This window comes from Caenorhabditis remanei, chromosome X (assembly GCF_010183535.1).
Source record: "Caenorhabditis remanei strain PX506 chromosome X, whole genome shotgun sequence".
In the NCBI taxonomy this organism is placed as follows: domain Eukaryota; kingdom Metazoa; phylum Nematoda; class Chromadorea; order Rhabditida; family Rhabditidae; genus Caenorhabditis; species Caenorhabditis remanei.
Window position 1 is genome coordinate 11,091,647 of NC_071333.1, and position 12,944 is coordinate 11,104,590.

The window sequence follows — 12,944 nt, forward strand, 5'->3', positions numbered from 1 at the left end:
GCCTAAGAGCCGCGAATATTTGAAATATGATTGAAAAAGGGCAGAGTTGGGATTAGACAAAAAAGTAGAGAAGAGAAAAAGCTTCAGACTTTTTTCATAAATTATTACCACCGAAACTGAAACCCCCTTAAAACGAATGCATAGGAGTTTTCAATCCGAACAAGTGGATATTGAATGTTGGCGCTAGAGGCGGTCTCAGAAACGGCAAGAATAATTGATGCAATGCAAACGAATCAGATTGCTTCTTTCGACTACTTTTGCACTTTGTGCCGTCCGTCTTGAGCCGAGCTGCAGCATTCTCAACTAGTTAGAGACGCACCTTGGACCATAAAACTTTTGCGAATCACAATTATTTTGGTTTTTCCCCCGCATTTCCTCTCTTTTTTATTTCCTATTCTCTTAAGTGAAAGTTTGAAAATTAGATAGTTGAGTGGGAAACTTGAAAGAAAGTTTAGAAATGGGCTCTAGGACTAAAATCGATTTACGAAATCATGTTCTTATATATGTATACGTGAACCTGAAAAAGTGACAGGTGCAATCATAAATTGTATTTTTCACCTTCTACTCAAATTAATTATTCACAGAGTAATTACAAAAATATAACATAACACAAAAAAATTTCAAAATACGACACGTAACAAAGCATTCAAATTTAAAGCAACAAACCTATACTCGGGCGGTCGGTAGAAGTCCATCCTGTTCAACAAATACGACAGTTTTGCAGCTGAAGAAAACACAATCTTTATTGATGAAACAGAACAAATATGAGAAGACGTCAGCGAAAAAAAGATTCAGAATGGAAGCAATGCTCATGATGCTTCCGATTCGAATATCCGATGAGCGGTAACGGCGAAATTATGCGAAAAACAACATGGGAGAGAAAAAGATAGGAGATGAAAAGTGGAGAAGACGATGAATTGTACTTACAAGTGTTTATTGTGCATGCCTGAGTTTCCCTTTTGTTTTTTTTCTTTCTTGCAAATTGTTTTATTCTTTGAGCATTGAAAGTGCACAAATGTTCCAATTGCTACAAAACAGTTATGTGTTTTTTTTTTGAAAGATAAAATTTAGTTTTTTTCTGTAAACTGAAATTGGCGGACGTTCTAATAGGCAACAGCGGAATTTAACAATTTTAAACAATGAAATATACTTGAGATTCCTTTATCGATGTTTAGGTGTTTTCCGTATTGCTCAATTATCAATTCAGAATATTCAAACAAGAAACACGGGAAAAAATGAATACGCGGCACATAACACTTTATGGTAGGATTAATTCGTCTTCCACTTTTGATCATGTCCAGTAAAAAGTTGTCAGATTAGAAAAGAAGGGCCTTACTGCCAATAGTGTAGATTTTTGGGTAGAGCTCGAAGAAAAAGGACGGAAAGAAGAAGGACATATGTAAGACGCTGATTGGTTTGACGCGTTTCGACAAGAAATTGCATTCTGTGGTCTGATTTAGGGAGAAGCGATGGGGGAGACCTATTGCTTTGTCAAATAGAGTAACCAAAGTGGTTCTAGGATAAGAAATTGAACACAATGAGAAGGGGGAGGAAAAAGTTCATTCGCAAAAAGAGTATGTGGGAAAGTGATGTGATTGGAGATGTCTAGGCCTTCAAAAAAAGAATGATCAGCGATACTTGTATCTCAGAGACCAGTAGGGAAACGAGAAAATCTGAAACTCCCACTTAAGAAATTTGAGTGTCAGAGAGTGCAGTAAACGCTTATTGGTGTCAAAACCAATCAGTAAGCCAAGTGTGGGCTTCACAAAATTGATATTTGAATCAAGATATAACACCTCAAGGTATCACATGTAATGATTAGAGTTTACCTACAACTTTCCAGAATTTTTTGATTAAGAACATAAGTGGGCTGGTTTTTTGGACTCAGTGGAATTCTATAACATTGAAAGTCTTAAGAACTGGTTAACTCCAGTTTAGTTACAGTGCTAGCCTTCGCTCTACTTATCTCGTTTCATACTTGGAACAGAAAAGAGCACCCAGACGAAAAAAAACAACAGAACGTTGATGAGGTGTGCCCCATTTTCGGTTGTTTTCGGTTGTTTATAGAAGCAAAAGGCAAAAAATAGTGGGGGGCAAAGAGGACCAGGCAAGTGTGAAATTGACAGACACCCAAATCCACACATACGCTCAACGAACGATGCTGATATTCACTCCGTTCTTCTTTCCTTTTTCTTCTTTTTTTTTTCCTTTTCCATCTCATTCTCTTCTGTCTTTGAAAATGAGTATGGGTGGCTAAAAAGCGAAAAACGACACCACAAAAGGAGGAAAAAATGAAAAGAAGAATGTTTGGGAGAAACGAAAACGTCTTTGCCGTATTCCGTTCTTATTTCTGAATTAGAAGACAAAGAAATGTGAAAATTCTCATGATTAGAGAAAAGATATTCCTCTCGCTTAGAATTTGCAGGAAGAGAAAAGTAAACAGAAAACAGCAATAGGGATATTTCATTTTTCAAAGAGATCTTCGATTATTTCTCAGAACATAGAGCAGAACAGAGCTAAGAACAAATGTTCTTTTTCTATTTGAGAAATAATTTAATTTTTCATTCCTAACACTAATTTCTGATTCATGAAAATGAAAGAACAAGATTTTCTCGCGGTGTAAACCTATAATGATTGATGGATGATCAGGTCTGTGTTTGCTTGCACAATACTCACAATACTTGAAAATACACAATTTTGAAGATTGTTGTGAGAGCAGAAGAAGCTGGAATATTTTTTGCCGATTTTGCAAAAAATATTTAGTTCATAACACGGAATCTTGTGTCTCTCCCCCTTCTCTATTCATGCTTTTTGCCGGAAATCATTGTGGTCCCGGAAAGGGAGGTCTCCTTGAACTTTCTTCCCATATCGTGTAGAAAGTGTGAAAACTTTCAAAAAAAAAACATAAAGAGAGGGAGGAGATGAAGAGAGCATTGACCTTAGAAGCGGAAATTTTAACACACTTCAGAGCACTTCATAGATTCCAAAGTCCACGCTGGATCTGCCTGTTTTCTTCTTAGTCTTTTCAAGAAAATAGAAAAAGAGAATGAATAAAAGAAGAACAAGCAATTTTGTGGTGTGGGAACTTCACTCATACTTGCTGATGACACACTTGAAGTATCCATCAATAATTGAAAAATGCTCAGGGAAACCAAGATGTTCAAGTGGTTTCGGAATAAAGTTTGAATCAGAAGAGAAAAAAAGATATCGCAGGATTTTTGAAACTTTTTGCAAATTTTTCTGACGTCTTGTATTGAAAATTTCGAAAGAGCGAAGATAAAGTAAATACGCTGATCATCAGTATAACGAAAGATATATTTAATATTTGAAAAAACTGTCAAAATTCGAGCTCCCAAGTAAAAAAAAACTAACAGAAATTGGCGTCGCCGATGAAAATCAAACAATATTTTCATTTTTGTTTTCATGACTACTTTGTTCAAAACTGCTCTCTTTGAGTACTAAATTTTGGAGCGAAATTCGTAAAACTACTAAGTCGCTGCTAGTCTTGACTTTGGAAAACAATATTGCCATAGGCAACACTAGTATTCTTTTTCTGAGCCAAAAGGGCCAAAAGGCACAGAAAGATAGTCAATCACCAGTCTCAAAATTAAGTAAAACCGAAATATTTGGGAAAGAAAAGAGATAGGCAAGCGTAGAAATGCGCTGGCGAATAATTCGTCTTTGTCTATCTAACTACATTGAATATGACAATTAGACGGACCGCCGCAGACATCGAAGCTTCTGTCTTGTTATTGTCTGCAGAATACTAATTGACACATAGCTACTTTTAATCAAATAATGACACTCGCGGAAAGAGTTTGGGTAGTCGACTACGGGTATGACTTTCATTAATAACAGGAGCCATATTGGAGAAGACAGTTTTAAATTAAAACAAAAATGAAAACAAATCCAAAAAAGGTTGGATAAAGAAGGACTCGTTCGACTGATCTATCTCGTCGACAACGAAAAATTCCCGTCATCCTTTTTCCTCTTTTTCTTCTTTTTGTTTCTTTCCCACTGCTCAATGTGTTTGTCTGAATGGTGCCCCGCCACGATATTAAGACAATTGATAGATGAAGCATGATGCTCTCAACGAGGCGGTCTATTGCAAGTGTTGCATTCTCAGTGTCTTTGTGTTTTACACGACATTTTCTTTTGTTCCCATCAATAAATTGTGTATGTTTTTTCACCACCTGGTTCGGCAACAAGTGTGGTGATTCTGTTGGATGGAAAAGTGATATTGATGGGATTGAATAACGCAAAAGTGAAATATTCAAAGTGATGGCAAGAGAAGCTGATCGTTTGATCCGATAAGAAAGTTTTGAAGTATTCTAATACTTCTGCAAGGACTACGATAACGTAAATTGTGCAAACAGCTGTTTGCTCTCTGCGTGTGTAAAAAACTAAAAAAAAATTGTGTTAACGTTAAACTACGTGGAAACGGAAAACATCTAATTTGAAATCTGAAAGCAACAATTTCAGTTCTTAAAATCGTTTCTGTCACGGTTTTCCGATTGTGATTGACGACTTGAAAACAATAGACCAACGTTATTCTCGGCGTTTTGAAAGTGACATGAAAATGACTGGGTTCCAGATTTGATGGACTGGAAGTGGAACTGAATTGAGAAAAATCGGAAATGGAAGGAAAAACGTCATTTCGTTGGGTCAATCGAGGAAAAGATTCAATCTTTCTTCACCTAGGTTTTAAAAAATCATAAAATCAACGAGGGATGTTTTTTTTTGCAGAAAAATGTATCGGCCACCCTTGTCCACAAAAAAAAGTTCCACGTCTCGAAAAAATTGGGAAAATGAAATTGGGTGCGAAGAATGAATGCGAGAACAAAGCGACAAGCATCTCATCTCATCTCGTCAACGAATTCGAGACGCAGAAGAACGAGAAGAAAAGAGAATGATTTGTCAAAAGCACATCCTCAGTGCCAGCTCTCACACCACAAGTGTTCAGAGCCGCATAAAAAGCAGTACCCAAAAATATTACCGGATGGAATCTAGTCCAAGTTAGTCGCATCTTATTCTGTTGTACTTCCCGTGGTTGTCTCATTTCAGATATTGACATACTATTGAAGAAAAAGCTCAAATAAACTTCTGAAAAAATTTGACGAGAGAAACAAATGGAAAACAATGGAAATCCGGAAGGACCTCAATATTCCTCCCTCCCAAGGTTTTTGACAAACCAGGAGGAGATGATGATATTTGATGTGAATTATTGATATGTCCTTCTTTTGAAGTCTTCTCGAATAAAATGTCAAGGCGGTCAAAGTTCAAGAGGAGGATTATGCACATAGATTTCGAATCTCAAGAGAGTTGACCCCTTTTGGAGGAGTGTTCCATTCGATACGGATGAATGAAGTTAGTGAACCGTTCTGGCGTTGGCCCAAAATTTAGTTTACTTCAAAAAGGTTAAACATTTTTTCTAGCTTTCTAGCTAAATATTATATTTATAGACCTTATATTCAAAAATACCCTAATAGTTCACAAGGTCTAGTCATAGTTACTTTTATTGTGACCACAACTTCAGACATTCAACTATAAAAGACGCTAACGGTGTAATGAAGCGAGGTTTAGAAGTTCCTCCATCATAAAGTAAAAACAAAACAACTGACAACTGAAGCCGGCATTCTGGATGAATTGGTTTTCTCGGTTTGGCGATTTATTAGATTCCTACGATGACAATAAATCATTTTCTCTTCACACCTTAAAACAAATGTGGTCTCGTATTTCTTCCGGAGAAATGACTCTCAGAATTCTGGGAAAAAAATAGATGGATTTCAAAGAATTTTGCGGACAAAAGGCTGCGGATTCACCGATGGTTTCTAAATGACTATCGTCTCTTTTTTTGGGGGAAAGTCAACTTGTGAGGAAGAAAAGTACTAATCTTAGAGTGCATCTTGTCTAATGAAATTAGACATTTCTAAGTAGATGAATAAGAGCTAAGTTGAAAGAAAGTAACAACTTAAAATACATTATTCCTGTCTGGAGGTAAAGTGTATGGAGGCAAAGTATTGGGAAGTATTGTTAAACAACTATTTCGCAACTTTGCCTCGTTTCATTTTGCAATCATCGTTGCTTTGGGAGACAACCCACTTTCAATTCCTTAACGACCATTTTGGTTTGACGTTTATATGAAAAGGCATGAGTTGGTCCGAGCACAAGCGAAAAATCACAAAATACAACCTGAAAGGGGAATCGGAAAACGACAACACAGACACAACATCTAGAATCTAGAAGACACAACATCACACAAACACAATACTGTAATAGTTTCCGACAGAGTTTTTTTGAAAATCTAGAAATGATTTTATGAAATTAAATACAAACTGACCCTTTAACCATGTTGCCCTCTGCATCTGCCAAGTTCAGAACATAGACGCTCATCTGCCGCCTTGAGAGTCACAAAGTAGGATATCAAAATTCCGAATTTTCTGAATTTTTTCCAAGTTCGAGTGGTTCAAATACGAGAAAACGAAGGAAAATGACACGTGAGTGGGTATGACGGTGTACATGGTAGGAAAGTGATATTCGTGTGAACTATCGGGGGCCGGATACAAACACCCTCGCTTAGCTTGGAAGCATATCGGTGGGAGGTATGGGCAGGTAGGTCAAAAATCGGATGAGAGATGGAAATCTTTAGACAGAAAGGAAAAGAATAGGAGTTTACAGAAATATTTATGTCTGGAAAAAAGAGAGGTTCAATTTTTTGCAAGTTGATTTACTAGGAACTATACTAAAAACGAATTTTGTAAAATTTGATCGAAATACTAAAGATGAAACCGTAAAAACAGTTTCTGAAAGAGGTTTTACTATGGTTTTTGAAATTTCCAAAAGTTAAAACTCGATATTTTATCAAACTATATTATATTATACATAACTATTATTAAATAGAAACCAACAGACTGCACTGTTCTGAATATTTGGAAAATCACAGAAACCCTAAAACTCAAAAATGTTTTTGAGGTTTTTCAGATAAATAAGAGTAGATCTAATTATTTTACTTATTCATCTTTTTCCCTTCAGAACTCGGTTTTCTTCTTCTCTCTATCTCTCTCCATCTCTCAATCCATTTTCACAATTTCTATTTTACTCCCAATTTCCCTTCACCTCTTCAACTAGCTTGAATAGCAAATAAATGATACACTCGTCTAGTAAAACCTTTTGGATTTACAAAGTGTCAAGAAACTGCAATGAAGAAAAAGAAGGAGATGAAGAAAACAGATAGTGGGGGAACGGCGTAAGAAGAATATGAAGAGGTAACGAGCTGTGACATTGACCACAACAGATTTTTCGTCGTTTACCTGATGATGCTATCTATCAATCTATCACACTAATACTTGGAGATACTCCACACGAAGAGAGGAGATTGTTTGAGGAAAAATGTGAAAAGACGAGGAAACGATTGTAGAACATCAGAAGAAATCAAAACTTGATGATATGCCTGCCCGATTCTTGTCACTTTTTACGAGCTCTTTCAAACAATTGGATGGCTTATTGACAGCTGAAGTCTGCTTCTGATCTACAATTGATCATTTTGACAGGATGGAGTGAGTGAAAACTCTAACCACACGGATATTTTTAGTGGGGGCGGCAAAATGAGAGACGATGTCTTAAGAGGTTGGAAAATGATGGAACCTCATTTCATGCTTCCCAATTTTTGTTTGGGAAGAGAGAAAGAGAAAATTCTGGAAACTACTTTTACTCTTTTAGTAGAAGGAAGTAAGCGAAAAAATCTGAATACCAACTGGAAAGGAAGAGACAAAACTCGTCCCTTTTATGTTGGAAGGATTCTTGAAAATTGGAAGCTTATTATTAGGTCTAGGTCATGTGCGACATCAAACATGAACTTTTTTCTTAAATTAAAATGATTGGTTTTTGGAATTCGCTTGAGTTGATTGGGAACTGTTTAAAAATGCCAACTGAAGAACTCACTTCCAGGAAAACAAAAAATAACAATTGCGAATGAATATAGCATTTTATAGTTCATTGCCATGAATTTTCAAAACCATTTGTTTTTTTTTTTGAATTTCCGGATTAACTTCTTTATGGCTCATAAGCACAATAATTTTGCATCAGGGAATTAGAATATCACCAAAGAAATGGACCATAAAAATCTAAGACTTCCATTAATACTATAATTCATCAAATCAGGAAGACACCTACAGTTTTTGGTAACTGAATCAGAACCAGAACCTCACTGCTTCCTACTGAACTTGTCAACAACAGAAAACACTCCTCCACAAAAATCTTCAGAGCAATGAAGTGAAAAAAAACGTTAAAACGTCACTAGACCCGCACGAAATCTGTCGAGCCAATAAAATGAAAATGAATTATTGGTGAAAATGGTTTCTCCGCAAAGGTTTCTAGTGTCTGTTGTTGTGCTCTCGAAGAAAGAAAACAAGGAAAAATAAATCGTAGTGGAACCCGAAGAAAAGCCCCTCCTTGTGCAAATGCGCCAAAAATCTGGTGAAGTCAGTGAGGCGAATTAGAAACGAACAATAATTGGCTGCTGAATGTCGTCAGCGTTCACATATGACTTGAAGAAAAAAAGAAGTAAAGGGTGAGGATAAGACATATCGCATTTAAAAATCTTCAAAATCTCAGAGAGGAACAGAATGGAACATCCAAAAACGAAATTTCGGCTTTGACTTCCAAAAAAAACTTTTAAAAATCTTCATTTCTTTCTCTTTCTTCTTTGACCAAGTGTCTTTGGGAGTTTCTTTTCCGGAACTTCATAAGATTTTCAGTGACTATTTGAAAATTCTTCAGCTCGAAACTCAAATTTCATACGTTTCACCGCGAAAGTCAAGAGCATACACAACCAGTCCTCAGTGGGGGCACCTCCCCCCAAAAAAGTGTTGAATAACAAATTAGAAAGAGTGCAACAATGCAAAAACGAAGCGAACCGGTGGAAACTTGATCAAGAAAAAAAGTAAGACGAAACTTTTAAGAGAGATGTCTCTTAAGACGGACTTTTAAGAGAGGGCACCACTTCAAAGAAAAGAAGGGATCGAGTTAAAGTTAAATGACGTCCAAATGAATTTTGAATTTCAGTGAGAGCTTGTAGTGAGAAGATACGTGAGAAGTTACTGAATGGAACCGAAATTTGATATGTGAGAGAATAACTTCTCATTTTTTCAGCCCTCTCTTTTTTCCAATTTGGTATCAATGATGATGAATGTGAGTGAAACGAAAAAAGACCCGGAAAAACGTTTTGTGGAGCAACATCTCTTTTTACTATTTTCTGTTTCTGTTGCAAAAAATGTCGAGAACTGAACCAAAAATGTCTAACAATGGAGTAGCAACCAGATGAGTGATGGGCATCCGTAGACACATGTACGAAGTGAAATGAAAAATGTATACCTCCCGCATAATTATCATATGATTTTCCAGAAATAAAGCAAAGCAGATGATGTTTTTTTTTGCTTTTGCTGACTAGTTGCGTGTTGGAATACTTTATCCTATAGATCAAGAGACGACTGAAAATGATATTCTGCTGACTTACGTTCGATCATCAGCAGAGAGTGCTTAAAGATTAGGTTAGTTTCTTCATTTTATTTTTTCTTTCTCTCTACCAATTAACCCCGTCTACTCTAAGGTCAACTCGGAAGAATGATTTATTTAGTTGCAAAAATGAGGAAGTATACGCAGTGGTCCCACCAATTGTTTCTTATCTTCTATGTGTTTTGATCTTGTTAACTCATCACTTCCATCAGTATTAGATGTCGGTTTGTCACCAGTGACATTTTTCGGGAGAATAGTGTCCGGTTATGATAATTGTGAAATTCAATTGAGTTCAAAAGATCAGTTATTCCAGCTTTAATTAGTGAAGAACTAGATTATTTTGTGCATATTTTTTCTTGTGCCAGATTCAAAAGTATAACAGAATGTGATAAGAATTTTTAAAGAGATTCTGCATTCTTTCCAGGAAATTTGAAAAATCTGAAATACTAGAAACTAAACTAAAATTCATTCAGAATGAACAATTCTTATCAAAGTTGGTTTTAAATTGTAACATTAGGTTGTCTCAAGTTGACATGCAATTTGAAATCCAGAAATCATAATAAACTTAAACAAAAAATAAGGTGGTGTCATAAAGTGACAAGCGACATGTCAACGGATCAATCAGAAATAGGATGTAACCAGTCGTCAGCATTATTGGGATAAGGCAACAGGTGGTCTTTCGGAATGAATGAAAAGAGAAAAAAGCTCATTCCTTCTGTCAATCGGCAATGTGTTCCTAGAGTTGTTGGAAACGAGCGCCGCCGGACCTGGCCACAATATCCATGTGATAACGGAAAGTGACGGAAACGTTTGTTATTGGGGTTCCAACACACAATAAAAATGTTGGAACACCACAGCAATCAAGTCGATTGAGATCAAATGTGAGAGGCTACGACAGTTGGAGAGAAGTGAGCGTTTTTGAAAAAAAACTGAATTTTTTGGCTAATGACCATTATGTGTTAAATGTTTTGACTGAAAACAAATAAAACATTTAATACAAATAAGGAGAAATTTCTGATCTGATTATTTTTCATAATCAGTTAATTTACACTGTGACCTTTCATATTTTTGAAGAAGGAACTACTTTTTTTTGGATGGCTCCCTTTTTTTGTGAAATCCCTTGGGAGAGTTTCAGATAATTGATCTACTTGCAGCAAACATAAAACAACTGTTCAGGGTTTTCAGACAAAAAATTGAATGGTGTACAACGAGGAGCAATCCGAGAGGCAAATATGTCACTCATGGCTTGAAAATCTAAATATGCATGACCTACCTTCTCAACATTTGGTGGAGAAGAAGAAAGCGGTCGGAAACAAAACAAGACGTTTATAAGCGGTGTTTTTCAATATGATATGAGAAGAAAAACGGGGGTCCCGGGGTCCGCGGAGGCGCTTGAAGCAGTACCGCTGTCGTGTTCAAAGAAATGATATGATGCTCGTCAAAACGTGACTGGCAGTCCAGTCCAGTCCAGTCAAACATGGCGGCGGATTGAGGCAGAAAGGAAAAACTGGAGTCTGGGAGTCACAAAACCGAAATTACATGACAAAATTGCTGTGTTGAGTAGGCAGATTTGTTTGCTAAAGAGTCTTCAACGTCTTTTCCGATTCAAAAAAATGAGACAATGTGGAATTCATTGCAAAACCACTACCCAATTCCAAATACCTCTGAATTTTTAATGACTTCAATGATTAAAATGATGGTAGGAAACAAAATAAACATGGAAAACATGTAAGAAGTGTGATGAGCAGTCTAAACGCGATGAGGGATAACGCGCTCTTCTTCATCTATCGGCGGCTCTTTGTTACTTGGTGCTCTTTAGGTGTCATGGGGATTCGACTCGCCTTCTTCCACTTGTGCATGGTCTAAATCTTCGCCCTCATTTCAAAATATCAGCTCATTTTTTATGTTCTCGTTTTTTTTCTCTTTTAAAAGGTCAAACTGGGAGATATGTCTTTTTCGAATTGTTCCTTTTGCACTGAACTCATGAAACTATTGGAACTATATTTTCTCAGAACAAGGAATGACTCAAACGATTTTCAAAACAAATACTTTAGCTTGGAATTTGTGAAACAAAAAGACAGTACGGAGTTAATCAAAAGAGTGTTCATTTTTCATACTTAATTATGATTTTCTAAGATCAGGAAGTGAATTATCGGAAAAGCGATGAAAAGGGGTAGAAATGAGGATATCCACAAAAATTATGTGACCACTAGACATTCAATATACCACTTGAAGCGGTCAACGAGGGAAATCATGCTCAAGGATGCAGCAATTCAACGTCTTCTTCCGAAACTTGCCGCTCAAAAGAAACTCAGAGTCTCGATAACAAAAAAATGAGGATTAGGGGAGGGGTAAAAAGGACCCACTCAATAGAAAATAGAATGCACTCGATTAGGTTAGGTTTGTCAAACTCAAACTTCTATTCCTATTCCCCGGAGCACCTGGGGAAAAGGCAATAGTTTACAAAATACGTAGTTTATTGGATAGCCTCCTAAATAGATACCCCCGCGTGAGCATAAAATGCAGACTATTTTGAAAAAAAGGTTTTTTTACGAAACTCGGAGTAGTACTTCATTCTAGTAACAGGTAGATACATGGTCCATTCGCTTTTTTAGAAATGAAGGTCTAATTCGGTTTGTTGGCTTTACCACAGCCGCACGTTCCTAGGAGATCTTCTCTGTCGGAAACTACCAGTTACACGAGCAAAGATCAAAACACACCACAACATATATTTCTGATGTTTTATGTTGTACTCGTCAAACTTTTAAACTTGCCAAGTTTTTAAGTTTTGAAGAACAAAGACCAATAAAACTGAACTAACCTTATCAATTTTTCCAGACTCCCCATGACTGCTGGGTGATGAAGAAAGTTTCCACCTGTAATTTTGTAAAAACTAGTTTCAAATGAAAATGAGAGTTTTAGTGAATGTTGAGACTAATGTTTAAAAAAAAACCTTAATGGAGAATTAGCAACAGAGAAGTGTCTGCGCAAGTTAAAGTATCTCAAATCGTATTATAGCTACCACTTGTCAGTTATTAACTTATTTGGAGTACGTTTGTACGTTGTGTGTGCCGTTAGTATTAAAACTTTTTATGTACCATTAAGTGAAATTTTTGAAAGGAAAACTCCTGCGACCGGTTTTTTTGATTAAAAATAATAAAAATTTAAAAATTTAAAAAATCATAAGTAACAGTTTTTACGAAGTGTTTTGTGAAAAAAAAAACAGTATCTCCTCTCATTCTCCCTCAACAATAAGAAATTGATGCATTCTATTCATAATATTAAACACTGTGTGTGAATTGTTATTATTAATCTAAACTCTTGTACTCAAACCAGCTCTTTCGAACAAAGATAATTGAATAGTTGAGATAACCACGAACCAAAAAAACCTTAATCCTATTTTAGAAAAAAATGGGAAAACCTTTCCCTAA